We start from the raw sequence: 16,478 nt of genomic DNA on the forward strand, positions 1-16,478 counted from the left end.
GAGCAGCGGGCAGATCCAAGTCTGAAAGAGCTGTTGAGCTTTCCAAACACATCACTGAGATAGGCCAGTTTCATCAGGAATTCTAAATTACTGAACTTGCTTGCAGATTCGTGCATTCCCACCTCCTCCATAAACACCCGAATCTCCTCTCTGAGCTCAAAGACTCGGGACAACACTTTCCCTCGGGAGAGCCACCTTGCTTCACTGTGAAACAGCAAAGCAGAGTGTTCAGCTCCCATTTCCTCACACAGTGCAGAGAACAGACGTGCTTTCAGTGGGCGGGTTTTGATGAAATTTACAACACCGATCACTTCAAAGTTTTGAAAGTAACGAATTATAATAATTAATAAACTGACACTTTTGTTGAGTTATCTTGAGCCTTTATGTAAACGAGTGTTGTTCCCATCGGCCTTGAGGCCGCAGGTATGATGGAGATATTGATATGATATTGATATGCTAAGCTGCCTGGATGCGAGCGCCTCTCTGTGAATGACACAGTGTGTCCATTGCGCGTTTGGTGCGACGCGATTTATTAGCGCCTGCAGTCCCTTCCTTTTCCCGGCCATTGTCTGCGCACCATCTGAGCAAAACCCCACACAGTTCTCCCATTTCAGTCCGTGTTCTGTCAGGTAAGTGTCAAGAATCCCAAATAGCTCATTAGCTGTCGCTCTCCCTGTCACATGCTTGCAAAACAGCACGTCTTCATTCATTGACTCCGAATCTACATAGCGGACATAAGAAATAAACAAGCAGTCCTTATTACTGTCAGTAGCCTCATCAACTTGCAATGGATAATTGAACAAATAAAGTATATTATGAACACAACAGCCAGGAGGAGGAGGAGGCATCAGCTTCTGTGTTATTAGAATAATAATATTACATTAATTATATAATATTACTCAAATAAGCTTCGCTATTTGCTTTGCAGTTTGGTTGACGCAGGGGAACGCATGAGCCAATTTTGTGAAGTGGTCTGTTATGACCAACACATCTACAGATCTTTGTTTACTGTCCTCAGCACTCCAAAAATCAATGCACACCAGTTCCATGGGTGCCGATGTTACTGCGTGTGCCGTAACTCGTGCCATGAGCCGTGCCACGCCTGACCCTGACAAAATGGTGGATGATGTGGAGCATGTGATATCACTGTCTGATTTTCCCCTGTCTGTCCCTCACAGTGAACTGGTGAGAGAGCAGCGGGCAGATCCAAGTCTGAAAGAGCTGTTGAGCTTTCCAAACATATCACTGAGATAGGCCAGTTTCATCAGGAATTCTAAATTACTGAACTTGCTTGCAGATTCGTGCATTCCCACCTCCTCCATAAACACCCGAATCTCCTCTCTGAGCTCAAAGACTCGGGACAACACTTTCCCTCGGGAGAGCCACCTTGCTTCACTGTGAAACAGCAAAGCAGAGTGTTCAGCTCCCATTTCCTCACACAGTGCAGAGAACAGACGTGCTTTCAGTGGGCGGGTTTTGATGAAATTTACAACACCGATCACTTCAAAGTTTTGAAAGTAACGAATTATAATAATTAATAAACTGACACTTTTGTTGAGTTATCTTGAGCCTTTATGTAAACGAGTGTTGTTCCCATCGGCCTTGAGGCCGCAGGTATGATGGAGATATTGATATGATATTGATATGCTAAGCTGCCTGGATGCGAGCGCCTCTCTGTGAATGACACAGTGTGTCCATTGCGCGTTTGGTGCGACGCGATTTATTAGCGCCTGCAGTCCCTTCCTTTTCCCGGCCATTGTCTGCGCACCATCTGAGCAAAACCCCACACAGTTCTCCCATTTCAGTCCGTGTTCTGTCAGGTAAGTGTCAAGAATCCCAAATAGCTCATTAGCTGTCACTCTCCCTGTCACATGCTTGCAAAACAGCAAGTCTTCATTCATTGACTCCGAATCTACATAGCGGACATAAGAAATAAACAAGCAGTCCTTATTACTGTCAGTAGCCTCATCAACTTGCAATGCAAAACGTTTGTGTAGTTTCTCTGCGAGTTGTTCCTCAAGGTCCTCTGACATCTCACCTATGCGTCTTGCAATGGTGTCGTTGGACAGGGGAATGGTCTTCAATTTTGCAGCGGTTGTCTCATCAATCAAAGTTGACACCATATCCAGTGCAGCTGGGAGTATGAGCTCCTCAGCTATGGTGTGCGGTTTCTTGCACACCATAGCTTGAGAGTGGATATTTATCTTTGATGGCAACGTCCCAGCTACAGTTAGCAAAAACCTGTACAAGTGTGCTTTGTGCCACTTTTTATCTGACTGCTTTACCAACCTGGGTCAGTACAAAGCAGGACTTGCCGCGAAACCTGTCTTGAATGAGGAATCAATACCAACTCTGTCCGTGACAAATGCAGACGAAGGTAAATGTACGTTTTTCTTTAATGGTCCTGTTTCTTTTGCCATGTAGCACTAGCTAATGCTAACAGCTGAGGTCATATATATTAGATTACATTTTCTACAAAGTTACTGCCATTACTTGCTGCAGGATACACAATAACGTTTAAGCTTAACGATAGACGTGTGAAAAAGAAATGGTCAAACTGCAGGAATTCCTTTGCTTGGCAATGTTGTGTAACTTTGATTAGACCCAGCAGCTAACTTGCTCAGACCATAAAGCTGTACTAGCTGAGTAGTGTGTGTAAAGTGAAGCCCAGGCTAATATCCATTGATTTGGGCATTCTCTCAATAAGCAAGCGGAATGGAGGTCATAATGAAGCACTGACACAGCGATCTGAAAATAGCGTAGATAGACCGACGCACTGATTTTGGACATGGTAAAAACATGGTTAAAGTGGGGCGTCCAAACTAATAATTTTTAAAAGTGGATGGGGCTTGGTCACAACACAAGTTACACTCCAAGTAAAATGTTCTGTGTAATGAGTTTCTTCTTCAATAATTGACTGTATAAATTAACCATAACATCAAGGAGACACAGGCAGATGGGGTGTGGGGAGCAGCAGCTCATTTGCATTTAAAGCTACAGACACAGAAACAGCCCGTCGAGAACAGGACTGACAAAAAGGCGTATAGAGGCATTCTAGAATGCCTTTAAATTAAAATCTGAGTGGTATTTTCAGCAAAAACTTCAAATACATGTTTTGGGGACCCCAGAGACCTAAATTAACTTGTTGAAACATAGTATAATATGGGACCTTTAACAAAAGCTTTGCAAAGCTCAAAAAGTAAGCTTTTTCTTCTTTCTTGAGCACATTTCACACCCCCAACCCCCCCCATCAAATATGATCATTTACAAACACAGCTTGGAAAGTACATACAACATAATAACTACCATTCATTTCTAGTATATTCCAGATAGCAAAAACAAAACGCCACCAACTTAACAACCAGTCTCTTTGTCTGCACACATGACTTATTTTGAATGTGACATCCTGGTGCGCTTGGCTGGAGTTTGTACGGGCTCCTGAGCTCTTTTTGTGGCAGGCTTAGGGCTCACACTTGGAGAGAGAGTGGCCTCCATCTTCCTCTGTGATCTCGTCAGTACCTGGTCAGGTGAGACAGGTATCCTGATGTCCATGTTCTGCTGCAGTGCTGCCACCACACTCTCAGAACTTTTACTTTCAGTGATTCTACTTTGAGAGGGTTTCTTTGTTTGCACTTTCACCTCATTTGCTTTACTCACCGGAGCCTTTTCCACTCCTGTTTTCTCAGCCCCGACCTGCTTTTTGTTTGTGTCCTTATCTACAGTGGCAGGAGCAGGGCTGTCTTTCTGTGTTTTCGTGGAAATATGTATTTGGGGAGAGCTCTGTTGTGATGCACCGTCTTTCCTAGCAGGATCCCGTAAAGTTCTACTGCTGCTGCTGCTAGTCTTGGCTACCTGGATAGCAGCTTTTGCTGCAGTCTTTCTACTAGGAGACATCTTTTTTTTCTGTGTCTTTGCAACAATGGACTCCTTCTGTCTTTTACTGGCAGACAGAGGGAATTTCTGCCTCCGTACAGAAGACAGGTCCGGTTTAGATGCTGCCTCCGTAGTAGTGGCTGCAAGGATCTGCAGGGTGCACATTGGCTGGCTGGTGAAAATCCATTTTCGGCCCTATCCTATGGAGATGAGTACAACACAGAGGACATTTGTTAGGATGGGAAACAATGAATGGATAGATTTAGTGTTAGTGAAATGAAACTTCTCTATGATGAACTGTAGATAGAGAGCATGATGTAGAAGTAGTAGTTAAGCGATTTTAGTACCCTTTACTCACTAACGGCTGACTCATAATGCCAGCTATATCAGCAGATTGCTCTAGCGTTTGATAGAGTTCTTTGAGAGTTCTTTTCAGCATCAGCAGAGCAGGGTCCGTAGTAGTGGAGGTTTTTGTATCGGTAACATTGATGCTTTCCCCTGGAGCCTCTTTCAGCCTCATAGACGTCTGTTGAACCTGCAGCTTCTCCCGGATGTTAGAGTACTTCCTCAGAATCCTGGCACTTGCTGGATTTTTGGCCTTCACAGTGTTCTTCTGGGGTTCACTTTGAGAACCACTGCCTTAAAGTGATGCAGGATGAAGAGAGAGGACCTGCGCCTGAGCTCAGGGCAGGAGTAGAAGTCTGCAAACGTACAGATGCCAATGCAGTTCTCCGGGCACAGCTGGGCCTCTAGGTAGTCAGAGCAGGCTTGCACAATGCCCATGACAGAGAACTGATCTGCAGCCACCAGAAGCTGCTCCACATTCTCGTCAGTGACAGGCACGGAGTGTGTGTAGGCACTAGGCATGAGGCTTCCAGTCCCAAAAAAACAATAAAGGCAACAAAACAACCCTAGGCTAAATATGTATTAGGAGTAAGTTTGTATAACCAAAGAGACATGTTTAAATCATTGTTGATGTGATAGTTTAAACACCCTTCTTCTGAGTGAACATTCCTTGTCTTTCTGTGCTGTATGACCACAAATGTTTTAGCATACAAAATACTGTGTCCCTTGCTGTAAGCATTCCAGTTTAAACAAGAGATGAGAACTGCATCTTTGGTAAACGAAACCTAATTCTTGTGGTCTCAGTGATACTCTAGGTCACTCCTCAGTCAAAACATACCGTAATCCCACATCAAACACATCTAACAGAACTATTAGGCCTACACTAATGTAATCAGCTAGCTAATCAGCTAGCTAATGAGACGCATCATTAGTTCGCTTGACAACTTAAGATGGCAGCAGAATGGCCTCTCTCCTGGGTGTTTTTTTAATTGTATTTTTACAGATTATGAAAATGTAGATTGTCAGCTCTCAAATGATGTTGTCATACACTGAAACCAGTTGAAAATAGTTGAAGATTTATTGTTTATGTGAATGTTGGTACACCTCGATTCAACTAGCAGAGAAAATCTCCCTGAACCAAAACAAACAAACACGTTGGTTTCAGACGGTGCTCCATCGCGTCATCACATCACCTCTGATTCATCTTTATCTTCCGAAGGGTCTTCCGCTTTCTCCTGTTGGGGGGACTCCTGGTCAGGAAGAATTTTCTCTGAGCTTTTCGACCGTTTTACTTTCTTACGTTTCTTGGTCTCCAACTTGGAACTTGAAGAGAACTCCTGTGAGACAGCGCCAGCCTCCAGTGAGACAGCGCCAGCCTCCAGTGAGACAGTGCCAGCCTCCAGTGAGACAGCGCCAGCCTCCAGTGAGACAGCGCCAGCCTCCAGTGAGACAGCGCCAGCCTCCAGTGAGACAGCGCCAGCCTCCAGTGAGACAGCGCCAGGCTCCAGTGAGACAGCGCCAGCCTCCAGTGAGACAGCGCCAGCCTCCAGTGAGACAGCGCCAGCCTCCAGTGAGACAGCGCCAGCCTCCAGTGAGACAGCGCCAGCCTCCAGTGAGACAGTGCCAGCCTCCAGTGAGACAGTGCCAGCCTCCAGTGAGACAGCGCCAGCCTCCAGTGAGACAGCGCCAGCCTCCAGTGAGACAGTGCCAGCCTCCAGTGAGACAGCGCCAGCCTCCAGTGAGACATCGCATACACTGAAACCAGTTGAAATTAGATTAATTTATTGTTTATGTGAATGTTGGTACACCTCGATTCAACTAGCAGAGAAAATCTCCCTGAACCAAAACAAACAAACACGTTGGTTTCAGAACATGCTAAAACACATAACTACACAAAACTGGATTATCACACAGTCCCTAAACATGAACAAGACATGTATCACCATGACAACACTCACCCGAGTACAAAGCTCAGAATGTGTTACAGCAGACGAGTGTTGTGAATCACGTAATGAAAACAAGCTTAGTTTGCTGACAAATTATAAGTATTTAAGGATCCTAAAACTGTTGATTGTTATATTGAGGGGGCTCTACAACATTTAAACTTTCAGAACATTTAAAAAACAAAACATAAAAATCATCAGCATCATTAAACAATGTCAATATGTCCACACAGGCTAGAGGCCAATCTAACAAATGTGGGGGAGGAATATTGTTGGAGTACGTCCAGGCGTATGTCCAGAAAATAATCTAATCTAATAGAAAACTGAGAAGTGATAGGATCTATATCTTAATATGATATGATGTACAACATCTTAGTCTTCTAGCTGAAACGTTAGGAGGATTTATTGCAAACATACAACATACCAGTATTCAGTCACACTCGGCTTCTAAACATAACCACATAATCAGTTTCACTCAACTGCTTTTCAAGTTGTTGTTTTTTTGTTTTTTTTGTGGCACATTTATTTATTTGAAACAGTTAAAAAACGAAAGAACTTTCAAAAATATTGATTCAATCAAAAAAAGAACAAGAAGCAAAAAAAATTACTTACACCATTCTAAACAGCTAAATGATTAAACCCTTTCGTATTGACAAATCACAACTCTGTCAGAAAATATATTCTTCAGATGGCTTTCCTGACAACTTCCAGCAGCCCAACTCCTTATGGGGGAAAAACCAGTAAACAGTTATTTCTGTCACAGAACTTGTGTAAATACCATTTGTTTTTGAAACTGAGAAAAAAACACAAATGACATGACATGGTTATTATTTATATGACATGGTTATTATTTATATGACATGGTTATTATTTATATGACATGGTTATTATTTATATGACATGGTTATTATTTATATGACATGGTTATTATTTAGCAAGGTGCCGTCTTGTATCTCGTAGCCGTGCAGAGTTCAGAATAGCTAGCTGCTAGCTCGGACATCGCCGAGGTTTGATTGATTGATTGAAAACTTTATTAGAAGATTTGCAGAAGTAGGTACATGAAAGTACATATTACATACAAGGTCAACTAACAGGATAAAAACCCAAGAAAGCCACTGGCTTATTTCAATTGGGGTCCTTGATTCTCAATTCATCGTTACATGTAAGACAGACAAAAAAAACTAGTACTATCTACAAGATAATACAGACAAATAACTAGTACTATCTACAAGATAAACATAGGTAAGGAGCTGGTTTACATCAATAAAGGCTATGTACACAATCCACTGTACTATACTGCACAGATAGTCAACTAGGGTTGTCATATTGCACAAAGAGTATTTTTTCACATTATTTTAAAGTGTCACAGTTTGCAGGCTTGAAATGTACATGTTTGTGCCTCAGCACTAGCTGCCCAGAACTTAGGCCTTTTCTGCTTTCAGAGATGTTACGTGACTGTCTCCAACCGATCTGATGCACCTCCTAGCCCAAAGAAGCGAGCGCTGGAAGGAGCAGGCGACGGTGGACCTGCTTCAAAAGTTGTCAAATCTGAAAATGGTTCTTAGATAGGCACAATCATGTCATTGAAAATCTTTATTTGGGGGGAAAAAAAGAAAACATTGAAAATACTTTCTTGTATTTGTCTCTTTGTTCTGGAGTAAGCTCTGCCAGGAATTCCTCCTGCTTGTCGGTTAGGCCAAGCTCCTTCCCTCCAACCTTTGTACTGCTGTCCACCTCACTGCTGTAATCCTTCTTCGGGGTAGGTGGCTTAGGACAGAGAAGATGATTATGGTCTGAAATCCCTCCTCTCCGACAGTCTACTTTTGTGCAAAGGTATCTTGGAGTACACCCGTTGCCATCCTTAGCGTGAGCCTGCAAGCACTTGAAGCATGACCCAATCTTCTTCAGATGGGCTCTTTTGTCTGCAAGATCTTGACCCTTGAAGGCCCTGCATGCAAATAGTCTGCCGGCGTGAGCGTCGTCTCCACACACAGTGCAGCTTGGATGATCGTCCTCCTGGCCCGTTGTAGACCTTGTGGAAGCCTTCCTCAGGTAATCCTTGAAATGGTCACCTCTTGTGTCTGATGAGCTTTTCTCCACGACATCTTTCTCCATGGGGCTTGGCTCCAACTGGTCCAATTCCTCCAGAATTTCCTCCTGCCTCTTCAGGAATTCCAGGAGGCAGTCAAAGTGGTTTAGTGGAGAGAACATGTTTACAGGGTTGGTTTTGTGCACGATCCACTCTTTTTTAAGTGAACTTGGAAGCTTGCTCTCCAGAGACCGGCAGACCACACGGTTCTTTACGGCGTCTTCTTCTCCAAGTATCTGAAGGTTACACAGCGCTCTCTCCACAGCCTGAATCAGTTCAATAGTTCTTCTGGGATTGTTCCCTTTGATGGAAGGAAGTGCCTGGACCTCGTTGGTGATCAGCCAGACTATCTTCGCCTTGTTCCCATACTTGTTATCCAGCAGCCTGAACACATCGTCAGCGGAACCGCAACTGGATAGTACGAGATCCCTTTTGACCCTTTCATTTAGGCTGCTTAGTAGATGGAACTTTCTCACACTTTCTGGTCCCTGTGGGTTACCTAATTGCTGCAAGTCCTCCCATTCGGTTTTCCACCGGTAGTAGTCTCTCATGTCACCGGAGAAAGTGGGTAGCCGTGCCCTTTCAAGGCTGATGTAAGGCTTGGAGTCAAAGGCTTTCCTGACGTTGGGTTCTGGCTTGGAGTCGACAGGCTCGTCAGGGAGAGAGTGGGGAGCTGGTTTTCTTGGAGCCTCCGTTGGGTCAGCCTTGCTGCCCTTTGCTGCACCATCTAATAGCTCCTCTTCCAGCTTGTCAGACAATGCCAGGACCCTCTTCCTTACTTTCTCATAACACATTTCCAGATCCACCACCCTAGAGCCAGGAATCAACCCTTTCCATTCCACCAACATGTCTCCGAGGTCAGTGACCTCTCTGTCCAGTTTTTTATTTCTCACCCTACGGTTCTTGATTGGTTGCTGAGGGTCGGTCTCGTCTTCCTCAGCCTGAGTAATTGCAGACTCAGTGATTTCGGCCTGGGCATGAAACATGTTATTGGCGTAGCCATCCCAAAAGGCATCTTGGGTGGTTTGTTTCACTTCGAGGTATCTTTCCTCGCACTCAGCGGAACAGAGTATTCACATCGTCAGCTGGGAGTAATGGACGTCTGTTTGTGGCGACTCGGGTGCTATTTCATTACAGGTAAAACAATAAACACAGAACATGTGTTCTTTTTGCTTATCGACTTCAACTGCAGACGATTTGATCGTCGCCTCGGTCGATTCCCTCAGAGCTTGGGCATACTCGAGCCCCGCCTCGATTACTTTAGAGAAGTCTGCCCTGAAGCACTTCCATTCAATTAGAATTTCGTTAGGTTCCAAGAGTCCACTTTTAGTGAGAGCATTTCCCCTTTTAGTGAATAACATTTGTGCTCTTGATCGCACACTCTTGAGTTTTTTCAAGTCCTCCATCTCAGTTCCTTTTCTGTTGACTGGAGAACCGACCGTTACTACCAATGGGGTCCTTTAATTGGGACTTTGTTCCACTTTGTTGGTGTTGGTCCTTATCCTAGTTCAACAGGAATTCTGGTGGTTGACTCGTGTAAGCTCCTGGTCGAAATTATCGGCCGTTTGAGTTGATTGTTTGTTTGATGGGGCTTAAGCTTTGCCCAGTGGTTCCAGTATTAGGTTGGCCGGGCCTGGGTTGGCTGTGCCTCCTTGGTGAGACTGAGAGCCGCGGTTCGTTAGTCCGTGGCTGCTCTTTGCTGCACTAATCCAGTGCAGTGGGCCTCGGTTTATAACTGTTCGGTTCTGTATCCCCACCGAACGGGGTGCCAAGAGATCAAACGTTGGAATAACTCAATTTGGTGATTTGTGGTTTATTGCAGTATAAAATGTTCACCACAGTCAGTAGCAGTAGCATTTGCAGTAGCAGGTTATAAACCTAAATGTAAAACGAAATATAAATGTAGATAACAGTCATGCAATGTATCAGAATATCAAGTCATTTAGAAACATTCTCTTAATATTACAGAACAACATAACCCAACAGAGCAGTAAATACATTCGTTTTGTCATTTAGAAACATTCTCTTAATATTACAGAACAACATAACCCTGCAGAGCAGTAAATACATTCGTTTTGTCATTTAGAAACATTCTCTTAATATTACAGAACAACATAACCCTGCAGAGCAGTAAATACATTCGTTTTGTCTTACCGGTAGCGTGTCCCTCTTGACTACTATGATAAACACAAGGCAGTTTCCGCCATTTTATCCCCGAAGCCCCTCCCACATTGTGGATATCCGGGTTTGGAAATTAACCCCTTACAGTCACCCTAGTGAACGCAACACATACAATCCGTCCGGACTGTCCTGGGCCCAGAACTTAGGCCTTTTCTGTGTTCAGGGCCTTGACGGCCCTGTGGTAGAAGCAGTCCTTCAGTCTGTTTGTCTTAGCGGCCGGGGTCCTGTACCTCCTGTTCGAGGGCAGCTTGACAAAGTGTACGTGCCCAGGGTGGGTCGGGTCCCTGGAGATCTTGGAGGCCCTCCTGAGACAGCGTGTGTTGTACAGCTCCTCCAGAGAGGGGAGGGGGGCGCCGGTGATCTTCTGTGCTGTTCTCACGACTCTCTGTAGCGCGTTTCTCTCCGCTGTTGTGCAGCTCTAGAGACGTGCCCATGATGATGAGCAGGTCGGCCAGGGGGAAGTCTCGCAGGTAGTTAAAGAAGTTCTGAGGAAGCTCTTCCCCGAAGAAGACGATGTCAGGCTTGACCACGCCCTTACAGGTGGGACACTTAGGAACCACCCCCTTCATCACATCAGGACGCAGCTCTTCTCCCTTGTATTCTCTCAGACACACAGTACAAGTAGCAGTAGCAATTTAGCAAATGTGCCATGTGCCTCCACCAGCATCCCAGGAGGAATCCCTGCCATTCTCTCTAACCCGTCGATATTCTGTGTGTACATCCTGAGAAGCTGACCCTTGTCGTGGAGGAGTCGTACAAAGTAGTGTGTCAAGTTGGGCTGGTAGTTCCCGGGGTAAAGTTATTTAGCCAGGGCAAAGAAGGGCTTGGGGTTGTGGTGAAAGAAGTTGATCTCAAATATGGTTTCTGCATAGGACCGGTCGTACTGTTGGAGGTTGTCATAAAGACCACTGCCGGGGGACCTGAAGTCTGGTATGCCACTAGGGGTGCTGATCCCTGCCCCTGCCATCACCACAATCCTTTTGTACTCTCGCTCTCTGATGTTTTTAGCGATATCCTCCAGGGTCAGCTGCTGCTTGGAGCTCCCCCCCCCCACCCCCCCTGGAGAACAGCCCTCGAGCCCCATCCCACCAGAGGCAGTGTCGCCTCCAAATGGCAGGTAGTGGTTGTTGACCACCTTTGAATCTCTGTGTCCTGTCCTGAGCTGAACACAAACCCTCAGCACTAGCTGCCATACAATCCGTCCGGACTGTCCTGGGCCCAGAACTTAGGCCTTTTCTGTGTTCAGGGCCTTGACGGCCCTGTGGTAGAAGCAGTCCTTCAGTCTGTTTGTCTTAGCGGCCGGGGTCCTGTACCTCCTGTTCGAGGGCAGCTTGACAAAGTGTACGTGCCCAGGGTGGGTCGGGTCCCTGGAGATCTTGGAGGCCCTCCTGAGACAGCGTGTGTTGTACAGCTCCTCCAGAGAGGGGAGGGGGGCGCCGGTGATCTTCTGTGCTGTTCTCACGACTCTCTGTAGCGCGTTTCTCTCCGCTGTTGTGCAGCTCTAGAGACGTGCCCATGATGATGAGCAGGTCGGCCAGGGGGAAGTCTCGCAGGTAGTTAAAGAAGTTCTGAGGAAGCTCTTCCCCGAAGAAGACGATGTCAGGCTTGACCACGCCAGGGCAAAGAAGGGCTTGGGGTTGTGGTGAAAGAAGTTGATCTCAAATATGGTTTCTGCATAGGACAGGTCGTACTGTTGGAGGTTGTCATAAAGACCACTGCCGGGGGACCTGAAGTCTGGTATGCCACTAGGGGTGCTGATCCCTGCCCCTGCCATCACCACAATCCTTTTGTACTCTCGCTCTCTGATGTTTTTAGCGATATCCTCCAGGGTCAGCTGCTGCTTGGAGCTCCCCCCCCCACCCCCCCTGGAGAACAGCCCTCGAGCCCCATCCCACCAGAGGCAGTGTCGCCTCCAAATGGCAGGTAGTGGTTGTTGACCACCTTTGAATCTCTGTGTCCTGTCCTGAGCTGAACACAAACCCTTATGCCTTTGATCAGAACAGCAGAATGCTCTTAGCTGTTGGCCTTTTACAGTGCTAGGTCCAATTGTCTTCGATCTCATGTTGTGAAGAAGCACAACCCCAACCTCCATCTAACCATTGGGGAGGTCATGAAATAAGTCATAGCTGCAATGAAAAAGCACTTGCTAAATAGCTTTGGTTTCTGAAGTCACAAGTTCATTTTGCAAAGCTGGACGGTGAACCCATATAATATTCGACCCAGAAAGAATTAACGTCATAACTGGCATAAGCTTAACATTTCTAAATTCTTAATATAACTAATGAACTGCTATGAATAATGCAATGAATGTCTGACTGGCAACCTTCATGATAAAAGGAGCCAAAAAACCGTAGCGCATAGGTTGTGGCATTTGAAACGGGAGAGAAAACCAGACACTCATTTATTACCCAAAAAAAATACTTACAGATACTTATTACCAAAAAATACGTACACAGATGCAACAGACTCACCTGCTGACTGCGAAAGTAAACTAACTGAGGTGAGGCGTGTTACAGGTGACAGTACGTTTATAAACAAACCGCAGAAATGAATAAAGAGAAATTGTAGCGCACTGGAGTCAGCCGCTGGGGGGGTAAAGATGTGAAATGAAAATGAATGAAACTCACCTTCGCTGTCTGGGGGAAAATCGTCTTTAGAGTTGATGCTGGAAAATCGTCTTTAATTTGATAATTCGTTACTTTCAAAACTTTGAACCTGTCGAGTACCGGTGCTGCGAGTCTGGCCACTAGCAACAGCAAGCCATTTTTGCCTACCTGCCGTCCTGCAACCTCGGCTGGTTCCCCCACACGTGTCAAATATTTCACCTAATGGCTAGACATCTGGGGAATTGTAGTCCTAGATTTAGTGGACTACAAAAACACATACACAACTGAACAGAAATACAAACATAACACTGAGACAACAAACTATAAGTATAAGAAAGTGATCTTAAAACTGTTGTTTGTTACATTGAGGCTCTTCAACCTTTAAACTTTCATAACATCAAAAATAAGAAAATCACAAACAAAAAAAAAACATCATTAAACAATGTCAATATGTCCACACAGGCTAGAGGCCAATCTAACAAATGTGGGGGGAGGAATAGTGTTGGAGTACATCCAGGAGTATGTGCAGAAAATAATCTAATCTAATAGAAAACTGAGAAGGGATGGGATCTATATCTTAATATGATATGATGTACAACATCTTAGTCTTCTAGCTGAAACGTTAGGAGGATTTATTGCAAACATACAACATACCAGTATTCAGTCACACTCGGCTTCTAAACATAACCACATAATCAGTTTCACTCAACTGCTTTTCAATTATTATTATTATTAATTTTTTTTTGTGGCACATTTATTTATTTGAAACAGTTAAAAAACGAAAGAACTTTCAAAAATATTGATTCAATCAAAAAAAGAACAAGAAGCAAAAAAATAACTTACACCATTCTAAACAGCTAAATGATGAAACCCTTTCGTATTGACAAATCACAACTCTGTCAGAAAATATATTCTTCAGATGGCTTTCCTGACAACTTCCAGCAGCCCAACTCCTTATGGGGGAAAAACCAGTAAACAGTTATTTCTGTCACAGAACTTGTGTAAATACCATTTGTTTTTGAAACTGAGAAAAAAACACAAATGACATGACATGGTTATTATTTATATGACATGGTTATTATTTATATGACATGGTTATTATTTATATGACATGGTTATTATTTAGCAAGGTGCCGTCTTGTATCTCGTAGCCGTGCAGAGTTCAGAATAGCTAGCTGCTAGCTCGGACATCGCCGAGGTAAAGATGTGAAATGAAAATGAATGAAACTCACCTTCGCTGTCTTCTCGGTCGGTGTGCTGTCAGCCATGGTTGTTTTAATTAAAGAGTTGATGCTGGAAAATCGTCTTTAATTTTATAATTCGTTACTTTCAAAACTTTGAACCTGTCGAGTACCGGTGCTGCGAGTCTGGCCACTAGCAACAGCAAGCCATTTTTGCCTACCTGCCGTCCTGCAACCTCGGCTGGTTCCCCCACACGTGTCAAATATTTCACCTAATGGCTAGACATCTGGGGAATTGTAGTCCTAGATTTAGTGGACTACAAAAACACATACACAACTGAACAGAAATACAAACATAACACTGAGACAACAAACTATAAGTATACGAAAGTGATCTTAAAACTGTTGTTTGTTACATTGAGGCTCTTCAACCTTTAAACTTTCATAACATCAAAAATAAGAAAATCACAAAAAAAAAAAAAAACATCATTAAACAATGTCAATGTGTCCACACAGGCTAAAGGCCAATCTAACAAATGTGGGGGGAGGAATAGTGTTGGAGTACATCCAGGAGTATGTGCAGAAAATAATCTAATCTAATAGAAAACTGAGAAGGGATGGGATCTATATCTTAATATGATATGATGTACATAACATCTTAGTCTTCTAGCTGAAACGTTAGGAGGATTTATTGCAAACATACAACATACCAGTATTCAGTCACACTCGGCTTCTAAACATAACCACATAATCAGTTTCACTCAACTGCTTTTCAATTATTATTTATTTTATTTTTTTGTGGCACATTTATTTATTTGAAACAGTTAAAAAACGAAAGAACTTTCAAAAATATTGATTCAATCAAAAAAAGAACAAGAAGCAAAAAAATAACTTACACCATTCTAAACAGCTAAATGATGAAACCCTTTCGTATTGACAAATCACAACTCTGTCAGAAAATATATTCTTCAGATGGCTTTCCTGACAACTTCCAGCAGCCCATCTCCTTATGGGGGAAAAACCAGTAAACAGTTATTTCTGTCACAGAACTTGTGTAAATACCATTTGTTTTTGAAACTGAGAAAAAAACACAAATGACATGACATGGTTATTATTTATATGACATGGTTATTATTTATATGACATGGTTATTATTTAGCAAGGTGCCGTCTTGTATCTCGTAGCCGTGCAGAGTTCAGAATAGCTAGCTGCTAGCTCGGACATCGCCGAGGTAAAGATGTGAAATGAAAATGAATGAAACTCACCTTCGCTGTCTTCTCGGTCGGTGTGCTGTCAGCCATGGTTGTTTTAATTAAAGAGTTGATGGGGGAAAATCGTCTTTAATTTTATAATTCGTTACTTTCAAAACTTTGAACCTGTCGAGTACCGGTGCTGCGAGTCTGGCCACTAGCAACAGCAAGCCATTTTTGCCTACCTGCCGTCCTGCAACCTCGGCTGGTTCCCCCACACGTGTCAAATATTTCACCTAATGGCTAGACATCTGGGGAATTGTAGTCCTAGATTTAGTGGACTACAAAAACACATACACAACTGAACAGAAATACAAACATAACACTGAGACAACAAACTATAAGTATAAGAAAGTGATCTTAAAACTGTTGTTTGTTACATTGAGGCTCTTCAACCTTTAAACTTTCATAACATCAAAAATAAGAAAATCACATAAAAAAAAACAAACATCATTAAACAATGTCAATGTGTCCACACAGGCTAGAGGCCAATCTAACAAATGTGGGGGGAGGAATAGTGTTGGAGTACATCCAGGAGTATGTGCAGAAAATAATCTAATCTAATAGAAAACTGAGAAGGGATGGGATCTATATCTTAATATGATATGATGTACAACATCTCAGTCTTGTAGCTGAAACGTTAGGAGGATTTATTGCAAACATAACAACATACCAGTATTCAGTCACACTCGGCTTCTAAACACCAAGGCCACATCTGGGTGGAAGGGGCGGTGACCACATGACGCAGGAGGGGACAAGGACATCTCAACTCCTACAACCTCGATTCCTCCTTTACTCTCCAGGAGGGAGAGGAGGAGAGGAAGAGAGGAGGAGAGGAAGAGAGGAGAGGAAGGGAAGAGAGGAAGGGAGGAGGGGAGAGGAGAGGAAGAAACGCCGCACGGCAAGACACGCCGTGTTCTTTAGACTTGCGAGAGTGAGATGCGAGATCCACAAGATGGCGCCGTCCTGATAGCCACTTGTTCCCAGACTCCAGTGTTCTACAGTTCAAA

At 43.9% G+C, this 16,478-nt stretch overlaps 1 pseudogene across 1 annotated transcript; it reads right to left on the bottom strand.

Annotated features, from left to right (window-relative positions):
* Nucleotides 1-9,323: 9,323 nt before the first annotated feature.
* Nucleotides 9,324-11,516, bottom strand: LOC308164434 (NAD-dependent protein deacetylase sirtuin-3, mitochondrial-like; annotated as a pseudogene). Its single transcript has 2 exons — nt 10,811-11,516; nt 9,324-9,373 (listed from the first exon to the last, which is right to left on the bottom strand). The product of its transcript is annotated as an NAD-dependent protein deacetylase sirtuin-3, mitochondrial-like (transcript).
* Nucleotides 11,517-16,478: the final 4,962 nt, after the last annotated feature.

This window comes from Nansenia antarctica (assembly GCF_963989245.1).
Source record: "Nansenia antarctica genome assembly, chromosome: 8".
Taxonomy (NCBI): Eukaryota; Metazoa; Chordata; class Actinopteri; order Argentiniformes; family Microstomatidae; genus Nansenia; species Nansenia antarctica.